Source organism: Dermochelys coriacea, chromosome 3 (genome assembly GCF_009764565.3).
Source record: "Dermochelys coriacea isolate rDerCor1 chromosome 3, rDerCor1.pri.v4, whole genome shotgun sequence".
Taxonomy (NCBI): domain Eukaryota; kingdom Metazoa; phylum Chordata; order Testudines; family Dermochelyidae; genus Dermochelys; species Dermochelys coriacea.
The window spans coordinates 194,335,639-194,353,445 of NC_050070.1; positions in this window are offsets into that span (position 1 = coordinate 194,335,639).

A 17,807-nucleotide genomic window follows, 5' to 3' on the forward strand; every position below is an offset into this window, starting at 1 on the left:
GCTACAGCTCTACATCCTTTCAATCATCTTGCAGTGTATTTTTATTTCATAGATAGGATTTCTGCATCAGTTTGGTTTGCATGCATTTCAAATGAATAAAATCTCATCTAAATGCTATTATTATAAGAGTGAAAATCTTTCTTAACTGCCCTGTCAGGGTTAATTGCAACAAAGGGTGAGAGAAAAGGGACTTGATAAACTTAGTGGTAATAGCTTCTCTGTAAATTTAAAAAATTAACCTGGATTTTATTCCTAAACAAAAGTGATTTGGAGTAGAAAATGCTCAGACCCGTAGTCAGTTTTGCAACACTGTGATTTTAAGGTGAAATCACTCAACTCAAACTTTCCATAGCAAATGGAAGAGGAAAAATATCTAATTAAAGGAAATATTAGTTAACCAAAGGATGTCCCTTTCATAATAGAAGTTTCTATGGGATTTAAAGCACATTCTAATTAAAACAGTTCACTAATTATCTGTTTTACATCTCATCTTTCTGTCTAATCCCACTTTTAATTATATAGTTCTTTTTTGGCACATTACATATCAAAAGTATTACGTTTTACTAAAAATAAATCCTTTTACTAATGATGATAGAGAAGAAATACTGTAGTTGCCCCCACTGAAATACATATACTACATTGTAATAAAATGTCTTCATTGTGCTTTGAAAAAAGAGATTTGATGCAAGAGAAAAAAAAAGAATTTAAAGACTTGGGGCTTGTAAAGCTTTGAAGTGAGGTAATGCCTCTAAACTACACTGCATTTTGTACATGCGCCTGGCTGCAAGAGTTTATCATCACACATGGTCTCTGATTTGTAATCCATTGGAGCCTGATCCTGCTGCCATTGAAGTTAAGGGGAGCTTTGCCCATGGCTTCCTTTGGAATAGGTTTTGGCCTTTGAACTCTGGTAATGTATAATTCAAAGATCTGAAGCAATAATATGCCATCAGAGCTCCATCACTTATGAACATCTCTACCCATCAAGATCTCAGTTAAAGGCTACCAAATTGGGAGGGACTTGTGTCAAACAGCTGGGGCTTGTGACTGTGAGTCAGGAGTTCTGGATTCAGTTCCTGCTCTGCCAGTGAATTGCTGTGTGACCATGGGCAAGTCGCAACTTCTCTGTACCTCCGTTTCCTCGTCTCAAAACAAGAATAATCATTACTTTTTGGGGCTGTTGTGAGGCTTTAGTGTATGTTTTGTCAATTGCTCTGACACAAGGTGCTACATCGGTGAAATGTATTCTTCTTCAAATGATCATCATTAAAATGCATTTTCTTCCACCCGCTCCCCTTGGCTTGCACAGGATGTAGCAGAAAGATTTCGCTTTTATGTGCAAGCAGCAGGCTCTTTTCCTTCCTTTGGGTGTGAGGGTGGTGAGTTTATAGAGTTAAGGACCCTTGACAGAGAGAGGGTTTTTTTCAAAGCCTTTAGGCTTGAATCCAAATGGCGAGCTCAGACAGATCTGTGACTGGCAAGTCCTCTGAGGAGAGACAGCCTGTGGATTAATGATGCCAATCCCTGCTCAAATTTTCATGTATCATTTACTCAGCTTTGCTCCTGATGGAATTAGGTATAATTCTTTATTGAATATTACTCTTAATGTATATTTAAGCATTAAAAATGAAGATGCACGTGTGATAAAACATAGGAAATAGTTTATAAACATCTAAAGTAACATAAGATATGGAGTACTTGGCTGTCCTGCAAACCTGAGCAAATGTCTATATAACACTACTAGGCTTCTTCCTTCTTGGATGTTTTATTATATCTTATTGACCTCTTAATGACAGCCTGCTAGCACCCCAGCCTGCTGGAGTCTGTTGACATTTCCAAATATATAAATGGTTCTTCAGTTTTTAATATCTCTCCTATGTTACACTGCATTGGATTGAAGCTTGGCATTCAGGTCATCAGCCCAGATGCGATTTTTCACCCCTATAAATTTACAGCAGTTAAGCATTTTTTAAAAATTTTAGATAGCCTTAATCTTCTTTTTCTCTCTCGCTTTCTGACGCAAAATCTTCATCAGCTGTGGATATGAAAAAATATAGATTTCTTGATAATGATTCCTTTCTTGGATGCGTTGCAGCTACTGGTGCAAAGGGTTTTATGATTTGGGGCAAAAAGCCACTGCAAGTAATAATAATCATTGTCCCTAATTAAAGTGCACTTAATTGCTCTTGCCATTTTTTTTTCAGAGGAGTGGGAGGGAGATTAATGCTTCTGTCGGTCCAACATTATTTAATTTAACCATTTCAGCACAGTCTTGCAATCCTTGTATAGGCAGGCTGAATTAAGGTCTATCAGGGCCAACATCCACCAGCATTTCTTCCTCAGGAATACTGTTTCAGACAAATTCCAACCTCTAGCAAAGACACTCGTCAGGCCTGACTCCACTGCCTTGCACCTTGTGGAGTTATTTACATCTGTGCAAAGTGGGTGCAAAAGGCTTCCATGCTGATTTGTTAGCATTTTACATCCACTTTGCAGCCATCTAAATGACTGCACAGGGTGCAAGGCAGAATTGGCTTCAGTTCTTCCAAGCAGCCCAGGGCACATCTACTCTGCAACACCTCCCTTCCCCTCCCCCCTCAACCCCCGCAGCAGGGACTCTCAGAGCCTGGGTCAGCTGACTTGGGCTTGCATTTTGGGGCTAAAAATAGTAGTGCAGATGTTCCTACTGGGGCTAGAACTTGGGCTCTGGGACCCAGTGAGGCCAGGCTCCAGCCCAAGCAGGAATGTCTACACTGCTATTTTTAGCCCTGTAGTGCAAGCCCCCTGAGCCTGAGTCAGTTACTTGAGGTCTGAGACTTGCTGCCACAGGATTTTTGTGTTTTTTCTCAGTGTAGACATACCCTGAGTCTTGTCCAGCTCAGCCCACCAGGGACAGTCCTTGCTTTACAGTCCTCCCTAGGAGCCAAGAAGGCCTGGCCTCATTTCATTCTCTCTGCCAACTGACCAATATGTTTTAGCCTTCCTTTTTGCAACCAATCTCTTTCTCTCTCTGTGGTAGCCACGGTGCCCTCACCCATGCTGCACATTCACTTGTTGGCTGATCCACACTCCTTCGGTCCCCGGCATGGCAATCTGGTAGTGCAGTCTGTGCAATGAATCAGTCTGTTAACTGCTGGAATTAGCCTACCTGCTTGTCACCATGAAAGGTTTTCCTCCTTCCCCCCCCTGCTGTTGGTGATGGCTTATCTTAAGTGATCACTCTCCTTACAGTGTGTCTGATAAACCCATTGTTTCATGTTCTCTGTGTGTGTGTATATAAATCTCTCCTCTGTTTTTTCCACCAAATGCATCCGATGAAGTGAGCTGTAGCTCACGAAAGCTTATGCTCTAATAAATTTGTTAGTCTCTAAGGTGCCACAAGTACTCCTTTTCTTTTTGCGAATACAGACTAACACGGCTGCTACTCTGAAGTCTGGAAATAGTATCCAAGACACAAGAGGCTGCCCAGCTCCTCTTGTGTCCTGTTCCGCTTTGCCCCTGTAGTCACTCACTGGCTTTGACATGACACAATGACTTTTGCTGAACAGCTGCAGGGGGGATGTCAGGGTGTCTTGGGTTCCGGAACAATATTCCTCTTCTGATCCCATCCCCTCTGCAGCTTCTTCCAAGCAGCTAAGGGAATATGAATAGGAAGCAGCCATTGGCAACACGTCAGCCATACAAGTTGGGCTTTCATTGCTGCAGGGCCAGGCAGAGAGAGGGTGCTATGGAAGCAGAGAGGATCTCTATAATATGCCTTAGTTCCATGCAATCTATGTGTATAAATTTCAGCCCCCCTCAGAAGCCAAACCCAGTGCTCACTTTGCAGTGCCACCAGCTCCTCCTCTCAGAAGGGACGATACAGAGAGGTTATCCTTTGCAGAAATGCCATATATAATTTAACAGGGATGAAACCAATAATTTAATATATAATGATATCTTTTCCGCAGATTTTTTAAACCAATCTATAGAATTGAATAGAGAATCCAGAGGCATCTTTAAAAATTCTATAGAAATGTTATTGTTCTGTACAGAATTCTCCAGGTCTTCTCCATAAGGGAGCTGACAGCCAAAGCCATGGAGGTTTTCACCTAAGATTTCCCCTCCTGTGTGGGAGGGGAAGATATTGGCTCAAAATGGGACCAAGTCTTGCAGTCATCTAGTGCTCCATCTGTACTGAAGACAAGTGGAGTCTGCTTGTGTACAGAGGGGGATAGAGAATTGATCATTGGCTATGGGCCATGTTCAGAGGAGGTTCTATGTCTGGGCAGCGGGACAGAGCAGAGTGAGACAACAGCACTGATTGGCGTGCATCAATCACAACTGATAGCTACTGTCCAACTGATTGTAGAGGTGGACATTAGGACCTAAGGGAATGAGATACTGCAGCTCTGAGGAGCAGTAACTTACAATGTAGATTTCCTTGTACCAAGGCCAACATGTCACACTGAGTGACTGCTCCGAGCCTCTGCTTCCTGCAGGGTAACCATATCTCACACCCCCTTTCTCCTCCCCACTTGGAGCTGAGCTCCTGCATTTTGGCCATGAAAGGCATAGAGGTGTACATATCCCCCACAGTGAATAAGCCTGAGCAACACCTACTCAGTTTTTCTTAGAGCACATTTCTATCTGTCGTCATATTGAAATATCACAGTTGCATAATTCACATTAATAAACAGAATATTTGTTTTCATTTTCCCTCAGTTAATTTCTTAACTAATTCAAAGTGAATCTTCTTGGTATTCAAGCGATGAGCCTGGCTGTTCTTTTAACAGATTACACGGAAACTTTATTATGCTAAACCACACTACATGCAATTTCATAATGTTCTTTAACAGATCATGAGTACGACTGCCTATGGGCACCATTGATTCTGATGGGATTTTGCTTAGTAAGGATAATATGCCGCTATATAGCATACGGTGACAAATACCTATTTCAGCTGAATTATGCTTAGTGATAACAATATGCAGTGCCACTCTGTAGAGCAACCCAATATGGTTGCTACAGAGTAATAGCAAGGTGACCTAGTAATCTAGTTGTCTAGTAGTTAGAGCAGGAGACTGAGGAATCTGGTGTGGGTTCCCAGGTTTCCCAGCCATGCCACTGACTCACTGTATAACTGTGGGAAAGTCATTTAGGTGAATATTTCCAGAGGTATCTCAGCACTGGCCTCAATATGGATTTAGGTGCCAAACTTTAGACGTGGAGGATCAGATCCTCATCTGGTGTAAATCTGCACAATTCCATTGACGTCAGTGGTGCTACAGTGATTTACACCAGCTGAGGATCTGGCTCAGAGTTTGGTCCTTAATGTCTATATGTGTCAGTTTATCCCTCTGAAAATTGGGTTTTGTGAGGCTTAATTTTTTATCAAGCTGCTCTGAAGGCTTTATATGAAAGGCGTGTGAGGTATGATTAGTCTGTTTAGTTAATGAAACTCAGCTGGCATTCCATTCCTGGGGCGGGGGGAACTGTATGTTAAAAGGACATAGGCATGTAGATGACATTACTGACAACCATTCAGAAACCACCAGGTTCTATAGCTCTTTCCTTGGTTTTTAAGACTATTATGAAAGGAGATACAATGCAGGGAATCCATGTTAAACCACACTACATGCAGCACTTATATTTCATAATGAAGGTAATGAAGCCATTCTGGGGGTGGGGGTGGGGTACAGGTTAAAAGGACATGGGCATGTAAATGACATCACACTTAGCAAACGGACCCATGGCTGACAACTGCTGGGTTCCACAAATGAAATATCTTGTTACTGACACTCAGTGACACCTTATATCAATGGTGCTGGAAACAGTTTTGTCCCATCCACACTAGTGGTTGAACTGGTTTCAGTGTTGGTTCTGCAGGACCAGCTGTTGGCAATGGGTCAGTTTCCTGGTATATTTGGGGCCTTCAGCTAACCAATTCAGTGTTAAGGCACCAGTGCCATCTCTGTGCAGTGAATACAATATGCCACAGTTAATACAATACGCAAGAGCACTCACCATTTTGAGGACTAAAGGACCTGATCCAAAGTCTGCTGAACTCAGTGGGAGTCAGAGTGTACATGAGAGGCAATACCAAGCACTCTGGGGTTAAGAACTGAGGCAACCTTAAACCTTTATGCATTTAAGTCAGGTTCTTAACATCATTTTAAGATTTTTCTTTGTATTGAAGCCTATGTAGACATGTTTTATATTTAAATGAGAGTCCAATTGCACAGTCCGTAGGGAGGCAAAACTCTCAGCAAGGCTGAGATCATCCAATCTCTCTCCAGAGAGAGAACAAACTAAATACCAGCCAAATGCTACATGCAGAAGGGGAGATGCATGAAAACAGTATCATGCTTTCTCCCCCTGAAAGCCCAAGAATTACCCTTCCTCCCCCATGGGTTTCAAGGTCTGGGTGGTTTTGGGGTGTGGGGAAGTCATAATTGGGTCAGGGTATGTCCACTCCCAGCAGTTGCAGCCCCTAAAAAAAAATCGGTGGGAAATTTCCATTGTGAGATAATGCTAAACCATTTGTTTCACTGAAACCTTCTTCACACTTTGAAACAAACAAAAAACCCGATGAAGAGTTTGGCGTTGGGTGCTGGAGGTGTGCAAATGACAGCATAGCTGGGAAGACCTCTTCCCTTTCCTGTATTCTCCCTATGCTTCTCCCCCAGCTTCGTGACTTAGTCTTCAATTCTCCAGTCTCTAGAATAATTGTTCTTCCCCCCCCCCCGCTTGTTCCAATGGGGAGTGAACATCACCCCTTTCTCTCAACAGAATGTTCAGGTGGATATTCCACAAGCTGGAGCTTGTGGCGCTTCCTGCTCTCTGAACATTCAAACAAACTGTTATACAGTGTGACGCATTCCCTGCACATCCCAAAGAAGGTGTGTATCCTCAGCACTCCTCAACACTTTCTGATGGACACACTGTGCTAAGATACCGTGACACCACTCTGCAAGTGCCAAGGAGACAATGTTTAGGATCCAGGATTATTATTACTTATATTATCTAAGTGGAAAAAAAAAGTAGAAGTAATGTAATTCTGAAATAATTAAAAAAATATATCTAGCAAACTCTCTCCTTATCCATCTGACTAATTTTCCTTTGGGTCCCTCAGTCTGGGAACCCCACAGTGTCACATTATTGCAGTAACCACATCAGAGGTTTTCCTTTAGCAAAGCTACTCAAACTAATCATCTGCAGGCCAATTTGGCAATTTCACAGCTAAGGTTAGACTCGGTGTTACTTTGCAATCAGATGTAAAAAGTTTGCCAAATGGCTTGAAGACTGAAATCAACCTTTGCCTATAGTTATGTAGCTTGTGGGGCAAGAATTTTCTACATTGAATCTCAGTTCCAGTCAATGTATATGGTCTACATATGGAATTAAAAGGTACGTTTCACTGTCCACACATTCCCTCAAAACAATTGTTTCTGTCTTGCTATATTATTTTAAATTAGTGCTATGTGTAATCCCTCATTTGACTCCTCAGTGGATCAGAATGCCCCACAGCTTGTTACATATTTCCCCAAAACTGTAGAAGATTAGTAGGTAATTATTTGCCCCATCTAAGCTTATAAGGCTGGCCCTGTTAGTCTCCTCAAATCTTGATCAAGTGTAACTGCCACTTTCTTTGTGTTGGACAATGTTAAGAAAGTATTATGGATGTTGTTTAGCATTGCTAAATATATACAGGTATACATTTCTGTTGACACTGAGCCTGAGCCTAGTCCCTATAAGGTGTGACTCTGCTCTGAGAACTTACTCGGTAAGAAATAGTACCCACTGCACAACTTGAGAGGCTGTGGTAGCACAACTTGCCTGAATGGTCAGGACGGCCTTATATGGTAATGGTGGTAGTATGGAGCAGAGCAGCCTGAAGGAAGCAGTCCCAAAAGAAAGTCCAACCTCTCAATGAAAAGACAAACCTTTTCAAGGAGGAAATGTTGATGCACGAGCCAAGGCTCATGTAGGGATTTCCCATGAGGTATAAGCTGTTCTGCAGAAAATGAGGCAATAGCTGATAGCATTGGCATGGTGAATGGTTGCAGAAGGACTGTGAAGAAGTTGGAGGACTTTCATACACATGCAAAGGACAAACGTAGCGAAAGGGATCTAGAGGAGGCCCAGGTAGCTCAGAACATCCTGCTCAACACTAGCCATGCAGTTGGTGGTCTGGAAACTATCCAGATAAGCAACCAGAGCCAGAGCAAGCAATCAACTGATACATCAATATGCCTCAGCTAGCGCTTCTTTCAAACTGCATTTGATGGCCCAGCAGCCAGAGGAGGAGTGAGGTACATCATCTCCACCTGCACATCTCAGCTTACACCTGCTTAAGCCATGAATAGCCCTAGTGACTGCCAAAAAAAATCAGTCTATGCACCCCTCCCACAATTCTGAAACTAGGTTGTAAGCACCTATCCCCCAAACAGTTATTTGCATGTGTCCATCCTTCACATGCACAAATGTTGTACATGCCCTGCCTCCTCATTTTGAAACCCCATGTGTACTAATCTCCCATGGCAGTTCAGAGCAGGAACTTATATGGATATTTTTGTGGGTGAAAGGATATGAAAAATGTAGCCCTTAATCTCTTTGTGCTGCAGTGTAAAATATCTATAATATTTAAGTAGTACGCCTCCCAGGTGTATGGTGGGAAATGCTTGTAAAGGTCCCTAAAAGCCTCAGGTGAAAGGTTCTGTATTGTAATCAACAATAATTAATCTTCCTCTATTTATTTATTTTAAAATATTCCTAACTTGTCTTTGCTTATATACTGCTGAAGTGGGTACCCTAGAAATATCTTAAATAGGGTCAAGTATATTATTATCAACAATAAAAATAACTCTTTTATACGTCTAACTCTTTTCACCCCAGGATATCAAAGAAATTTACAAACATTAACAAAGCATCACAACACCCCTGTGCAATAGGTAAGTAGTATTACTATATCAGTTTTAGAGACTGGCAAATTGACATCAAGGGAAGTTAAGTGACTTGCCTAAGGTGTTTCAGTAAGTTAATGGCAGAGCCAGAAACCAGGTCTCCTGACAGGCTGCAAATGGCAAACAAACCTTACACTTTGAACATTTGTCAGTCTTCCTCAGTGCATCTATTTTGCTTTCTTTTAATAAAGATGTACTTGAGAATCTGTGCTAATTATGTTGATTTATTTACAGGGGTCCACCCTCTGTCCTCAGATAATTATGTGGGGCTTTCATGGGAATCAAAGTTACATGTGCATCCAAAGGCAGAATTCAGCCCAGGGTGGATTCAAATACAAACATCTGACTGCAATCTTTTTTTGTGTGAACGTGTTTATTTTTGAAAAATGCCACTGATTGTGATTGAAAATACCCTGCGACCATTTGAAAGGTTAGTGGCCATTTTTCTATTACACTGCCAGCCATTACAGAATCCCCAAATAACTTAGTGCCTGCACCTATTCTTCATAATATATCCAGCCAGCTCATGAAAACCAATGAATTATTCTTGATTTTAGGGCAATAACTACAAATATTTCAAAGTGAAAAGGAATTGACCCAACCTACTGTGCACATTATTTATTCAGAGGTAGTACAAAAACGAGTCCCTGATGTTACTAAAACAAATCCTAATAAGTACAGAGAGCATCAATTACAGGCTTTCCTTTATAGTCCTATATATCTCCTTTCCTTTCTAGTGACTGTATCACATGCAAAGGTGCACTGTGCTGGCTTTCAAATCTATTGAGCTTTCATAATTATAACCCCTATTTTAACCTCTTTTATAAGACATACTATACTGATTCATATTAAGAGTTCTGAATCCCAACCTAGCGTATGAGAAAGTATACTTTACCTTATCTTTAAAGCTTGCTTATTATAAAGCACACATAAAAATAGGAAATGTTAAATATTCATAACATCATGCATATAATACATCAGCGTACAGAACATAAGCTAGAAGTGATGCAAAACAGATCTTACAAATTTTACTAGGAATTTTGTTTTAAGCTTTGTAAATATTCAGCATGCACACTTTCCAACATAATTAAAGTATAGAAATATTAATTGCAGTGGAATAGTTAGATTTTTTTGTTCTAGTCTGTATGGAAGGTCCTTCTATTTAATCAGAAAGCTTGGAATGATTCCTAATCTATCATAAAAAATTTTAAAGACATGATTAATCCCATTGTTTAAATTCTGTTTTATTGCTGTAAGAAACTCTCATAAATGATCTTGCACCTTTCTCTGTGATCATTTCCTTCTAAAGTAATATACTAATTAATTTCAATTAAATATATGTAAAGGAAGATATATTTTGAAAAATGCTTCTCCCTTGCCATTTGTTAATATATTGAAAAAGTGTAAACCTTGGAACATTTAGCATAGAAAATATTCATTTTTGGTAATTTCTCCTGGGGGCAATTTATTAAATGAAAGGCTTTTAACATTAGCTAAAAGCAGCCCTGTAAATCATGGGTGTCATCAAACTGCTTCATCACTTCATTAATTTAAAAGATTATTATATGCGTAACTGACATAATTTTGAACAATGTTACATGGTTAATTTATTAATGTAGAAAAGCAGAAATGACACGCTGAATTGATTTATTATTATAATTGTATAATTTTAGGATTTTTCTCTGTGACTTTCCGCAACAGAGCAAAGGATTCAGGGCCATATTATGCCATTGATTTTTTTTTTAGGTGAGAACTCCTTGTTGATTTCTATAGAGACTTCTGCTTAAAGAGATGGTACGGTATGTCCCCTCAGTCTCTTGCTGGTGATTTGGTTTAAGTTTCCCACCCTTAAAGTGCTCCCTCTGACAGTAACTCCTGCAATTCAATTAATCTTACAATGATTTTCTAAAAGTTGAATCAAAGGTCTTTTTATTGTTTTAATCCTGTTTTTTTAATTACCATACTCAGCCAAATGTGCATACAAATCTCTTCATACATACAGCACTATGTGCTCAGCTGCTGTAAATTGGTGTAGCTTCACTGAAGTCAACTGAGCTACTCTGATTTACACCACCTAAAAATTTGGCCCACGGTATTTTTGATCTACAGTAATTATATTTGTCAGTAATAAGTGTTAGCTTCATCTGCTTGCTGAAAATATAAGATATCACCTCTTTTCTAAGCATTGCACAGAAAGCACAGTTGAACTTATATTTAATATAATGCAACATTATTAATTTTAGATTGAAATTATACATGGTCCCCAATCCTGCAAATACTTCTGGGTGGGTGAAATTTACCCATGCGAGAAAGGGCATGTGTGGTTGCAGAATTGGGGCCAGGGTAAATAATGTTGCTTGTTAGGATTTTTAAAGAGAATTGGGCACCGATTCTATCAATCATTTAATCACATTTAATTTAATCATTTAATCATCATTTAATCACATGCTTAACTTTAAGCACATGCTTAGGTGCTTCACTGTCTCAGGGCCTAAATTAAATGAGGAAGGTCCACGGGTTCAAAGAGCTTTGGTCCAGTCCCCCAGTCTTTACTCAGGCAGAACTGTCACTGATGCCTGAATGTTGGCGGGAGGTATAGGAACCATCATTACAGAAGCTAACATGTTGCAGGCTTGCTTGGAATGTGACTCTGTAAATGGCACTAACTGTTAGGCAAGGCTTTTACAACGTTTGCACCATTTAACAAAATGAATGTTTTCATCATCAATGAGCTGTCTGTATTGCTCCAATTCTGCAAACAGTTACTCTTACTCACAGGAGCCCTGATACAGGAATGCACTTAAACACAGTTTTATGTACGTCCTTATTTAGGCCAGCACTTACATATGGCTTAACTTTAAGCATGTGCTTAAGTTCCATGACTTCAGTGGGCCTTATGCTTAAGTGTTGTCCTAAATAGGGATGCATTCCTAAATCAGAGCCATGAGTAGTCTCAATGAATTAAATGACATTACTTACATGCTTAAAGTCAAGCACATGCATAAGTGTTTGGAGGGCCAGGACCTGAATTCTTCTGCACTTCTATTGCAAATCATGCTCAAGACTCAGTTTTCAGGGCAGCAAGTATGCACAAGGTCAGTGAAAACCAGTCTGCACACAGCACCTCTGCCATTGTATTGAATCTCTTGTTTTTTTAATGGCCAAATCTAAGTCTGATAAAAGTTTGCCTAGATGGTCGTAAAGCCACTGTAAAAGCTTTATAACTACTGCTGAATACTCTTCACTGAAATGTGTTTGTACCAACACTCATTTGCATGTTGCACTCCAGTCAAATCATTGGCAGTTAGAGAAGTGTAGGTCTGATGTGAACAGCAAGACGACCAGGAATGGTACTATGTATACTAGTAACATGGGATGTGCTAGCTCTCCCACTTACTGTAGATTCATGTTACTACTCAGCTGTATTTCTTACTGCATTTAGATAGCTTCAAAGTGCTCTAATTGCTTCTGAGTGAGCATGGTTTAGTGGGTATGGTAATAGTCTAGAAATCAGGAGCCCTGAGCTCTAATCTCAGCTCTGCCACTGGCATATTGTGAAGTTCAATTCATCTCTCTGTGCCTCCTCCCACTCTTTGTCTACATAGATGTGGTTGTACAGCACCTAACACAATGGGACCTTGATCTTGGTTGGGGTGACTATATGCTACTGCAATAGAAATAATAACTTATAACATTTGAAATATGAATTAAACACTGGAGTATTCTACAACAGTGGTTTAAAACCCCACGTCTTGCAAGGGTGTCTCTAGAATGTTTTGGAGAATTGCTGTAGATTTTTAAGGGTATTTTTCTTCCCTGTAATCATATATAGGTAATACCTTGAATTTATGCAGTTTCCCAAGTGCTGCAAACTGTGTACATAAAGGAACCATTTCACCACTGACATGCAGCCATCTCTAGGGTACAGAGTGGTAACCATATGGTCAATCAGAGCGCAGCACACTCGACAAGAGTGGGGGAAGAGGGAAAAGTTTGGCCAGGAATGCAGGGGGCAAACCCAAACTCTTATGAAAAGTGCCATGTGGTTTTTAATACGCATGCACTGAAGACAGGACCTCAGATTTTAAGATCCTAACCTCAAGTTGTAAATTACTCAGAGGGGCATCTTTCATGCCATAATGTATCTGAGCCTCACTAATGTATATATTTCAGTGTTCACAAAGCCAGTGTATATTGTAAATCTACAATTATCTCTGGCATGTGTGCACAGTTGACTTTTATTTTTGAAGATGTTCATTTTTTATGGGTGTCAGCAAGTACATGGGGAAACCATTAGGAGATAAAAAAAGAATCCCAACCAAATGTTTTCTTGCAGGAAACATTTATTTGCACTAGAGTGTCTCATCTAACAAAGGTCCACCATCTTTTCCCACAACAGACAGGAACTTGTCTGCATTAGCATTTTAAGAAACGAATCCTAAAGACTCACAAGTGGCGATAAGCTGTCATGAGAAGGATTGATAGTTCTTAATAGATCTCTTCTCACACAAGTGCAAATGACTGTCTTTTCATTCATCACAGGCATTTTGGTCAAAACAAACTTTTCTTATGTTCACATAACCCTTCAAAATTCTCAGTAAAGCAATGGCAAAAGTCATAGTGACTTAACTAGGAATAAAATCAGGCCCTACATGAGTGCAAATTAAATATCATACTTTTCCTTAAGTTAACGCAATGGATGATTTCAAATATGGGGATGAAGAGGTGAGAGTAGCAAGACTGCGAGAGAGGGGGATTGTATGTGTATAGAGAGTAAGATTTAAAAAAAAAAGATTTTGCACAGGGCATAAAAAGTCTTCTTTTGGTCTGACTTGTGTTTTGTCTTTAGTGCTGCAGACATCTGCAGGCCTTATTACGGATCACACTTTGGTAGTCATAATGAGTAACCACATCATTCTGTTATACATGTGACACTCACAAAATCAGAGAAATGTGAAAATGGAAGTACTGAAGTGAGCTGTAGCTCACAAAAACTTATGCCCAAATAAATTTGTTAGTCTCTCAGGTGCCACAAGTACTCCTTTTTTGTTAATGTAGTTGGTGGAGATTATCTGCAGCCATTGTATTGTTGTCTCAGTGTCTGCATTCTGTGCTGCGGGATTATTTACTTTTAGGAGAAGTGAAAGGTGCTAGTTCAGTTACAGATCTCTGTTTAGGAAAGATTACCAGCTGCGTCAAGTTATGTCTACCAGTTTGAAATCAAACTTGTAATGAGATTTTAAAGCTTTGTTCAGCCCAAACTGTAGCCTGCTAAGGACATGCTGCAAAGAAGACAAAACATGCTTCAATTAAAAATTGGACAGTTGTAAATGTAATGAATGTACCATTGGGCCTCTATGCATGTATGTAACATTCAGCTCTATGTAGACAGGCGTAGGTCCCATGGACTTCAATGGAAATTGCATCAGTTTATCACAAGGCCTGAATCTGGACCACTATGTATATTGAAACCACCACCCAGCTGGTAATCCTGCCTCAGGTCTATTAAGTGGGGGAAGATTTTTCAGAGGTACAAAGGGTAATTAGGGTACCTAACTGTCCCTTGTACCTTTGAAAATCTCCTTTTTGGCCTCTAACCCCATCCTTGGTCATCAACCATAGCTCAGGCCCCACAGCCTAAGCCTTCATCATGTGTGATCTGTGTCAAGGCAGTTATCCATTCCCTGCTTCCCACTGGAAACGGAACCTTTCTCCACCAAGATACCTGAAGGTAGGGTGTCTGATCTCCCATCTCCCAAGGAGGCAAATATTCTCACTGAAGAACCAATGCCTGAACAGAGAAGTTAATAAGACACCACTAGCTTATTTGTTCCTCTCAAGATGGGTGATGAGAGACCATATGGACTGACATAGGCTTCATCATTTCACCCCCACTCAGGTTCTCCAGGTGCCAGAACTCTTTTAACGTGGTCACTTAGAGGTGCTCTCTCTCCATTTAGCAGGATCAGCCTTCTCTCAGTGGCTTCCCATTCAGCGGCAATGATTTTAACCCACATCTCAGGAGTTACTAAGGGCCACTGGGGCCAGACCCAGACTGTGTGTGCAAATCAAATATCTCTATTAGCAGGGGAAGACGAGGTGGCTTTAATGGACCCCTGTGATGTTCCCCTGTGAGGGGAAAGTAGAACCGGATTCACCCCAGTAGTTAGCATGGGCTTGGTTCTGTACTCTTCAGTCCATAGTTTGCACTGTTGCACAAGTGAACTGAAAGCCGGGCAAAATGTAGATGCATCACATTCTATGACCGGACAGAGGACTTGACCAAAGCGATCATCCTGAGCCAAAGAGGCTATTGCTCCACCCCACAGCTCTATTAAAGCCTTTAGTCCCCCACGCTGGCAAATTAGGTGCCAGAAAGGAGCTGGCTCGCCAAGGTAATGACAGCACTGGATCCCACAAGTGATATCAGCCATTGGCTAGCCTGTGAGGCTCCTCAGTTCATTTTAGCAGGAATCAGCAAACCGGTTAGTGTTGAGTGGTTTTCATTTGTTTTACCAAAAGAGAGTGTCCAAAAAATTTGGAACACCCCCCCCCACCCATCATTACCAACTGCCTGTATTATCTCAGCCTCCAGCAAAAGTTAATGATATTGCACTTCTTATTTTGGACTTTAACATCCATGTCCATCATGATGTGTGGTCAACCCCTTCCTCTGCTGCCCTTCTTCACACCCCAGCTCAGCATCCATACACCCTGGTCCTCTCACGTGTGGCTTCCATTCTTTTCCCTGGTCTCTCTCCCTTTCCCCCTTTTATTCTCTCTCTCCACCATCTTGCCTCTCCATTTTACTCCCTCCTCCATCTTCAGATGCCCCCTTAGAAAACAAACAATAGCAAATCTTAAAGTCACAGTTACAAAACAATGCAGTTACTTAGAAAGATCAAAACAAAGGATATGTCTACACTATGATCGAAGGGTATGATTTCCCTGCTCATGTACTCATATTAGGTCTCCTCGAGCTAGTACAAGTATAAATGGAAGGGTAGCCAGGTAGCAGCAGTGGAAATATGCTGGAGGCATGCTGAATGCATATCCACCAGTTTCAGGCAGATTTACACTCAGCATGGTTCAGCTGTGCCTTGACTGACGCTACCATGGCTACACTGCTATTGAGTTAGCATATGTGTACTCAAGCAGGGGACTCACGCCCCTAGCTCCTAGGGTAGACGTAGCCTAAGAGTCAGATCCTCAGATGGGGTAAATTGATGTAGCACCATTTTTCTGTCATTTCATCTCGATCTTTGGGGACTTGCATTGTTTTCCCCAAAGAGAATGAGTCACTCCTTCTCTATCTCCCAGCACTCAGAGAATCAAGAGGCAATTTGGGCACACTGTGAATTGTCTGATGGAAACTGCCACAGCATCCAAAGGAGGGGATGGCCAATTCACTAAAGAGATGTGTTCTCTGAGTGTTTCTCATGGACAGGTTTTGCTGGTGAGGCTTGGCCACAGTTTAAAGCTGCCCTGTGTGGCAGAGTGATGATAATGGTAACACTGCCAGCCCTCTACTGGGGGTGAATCCTGCTTGGGCACAGGTGCCAGGGGCAAAAATTTCAAATATATTCAATAAACTAACATTTTCCAAAGGCTATTCATCAGCTGTGCTTAAAGCTACCAGAAGTAAAAGTAAAAACAAAATATAACAGGCAAGTGGATAATACTTTCATCCTCCATGCTGACATTTAACATTGCCTTTGTGAGCTCTCTGAGCAGAGGAAGCTTGATATGTTAGCTCTGTTGAAAGAGAAATCTTTGTATGACCCTTTTTCACAAGGAAAACATTAGGCTTATGAACTTTTCTTAGGGTTCATTTTAGACCTGAGCCATTCCATGGATTATTCATAGATTTGTAAGGGTGGAAGGGACAATTAAATCACCTAGTCTGACCTCCAGTATAACAAAGACCCAAAGGATTTTACCCACTTACACTTGCATTGAACCCAGGTATTCTCCCAGGGAAAAGACTATGTGCCCATGGGGGTTTGAGCAGTGAAAACTGCATGCCAATGGGCTGGAGCAGGAAACACTTTGCACACAAGTGGGTTGAGCTGGGAACATTTTTTCAGGCACACTAACTCCTTGAACCTCAACACCGAACAAGTATGCTTTGAAAAGTCCTCGTTGCTCCCTCACTCCATACTGCCACCCCTCCCTCCCTAGACAAAACCAAGCCAGTACAGGCAATGTTTCTTAGATCTCCAGGTGCACTTATGCAATGTAGAGACTTCTGCATTGAAGGCTTTTCACTGAACAGTGCTATGCATAATTCTCTACATTCTGAAAATCAGCACAGATGGTTTTATGCACATAATGCATACAAGCAAAAGACTCCCATGCATACAGATATCTGTTAAGAACACCTTAAAAATGGATTGAATAAGCTGCACAGTGTCCAGCCCTCACTCCTCTTTTGTTGCCACTTCTCCAGCTGATTGCTTCAAAGTTCTGTCCCAGGGCCTAGGCAGTTGAGAAACACTATGCATAGCCTGGGTCTGCTTGGAGGAATTTCAGATAAAAGATTCTCTAGTGAGCCTTCAGTGTGTAAATCCTCATGTGAAGAATATGGAGCTGGACAGCTTTTTTAATGACAGCCACCATCATGCGCTGAATGGAAGAGGTGGTGGAGAAATTGACGTGCCATTGGACAAACATATCTATGACAGTTTGCTCATCACTACTCAATGAAGAATTAAATACCTTTGTTTCACTTAATGAAAACCAAGCCAGGGAAAAACTACACTACATGCCATGACCAGAAAGCCTGGGAGAAGGAGCTGTAGGTCAGCAAAGAACCAGAGACCCTGTGGAGACTTCATGTGACCTAGTGTCTTCAGTGCCTGA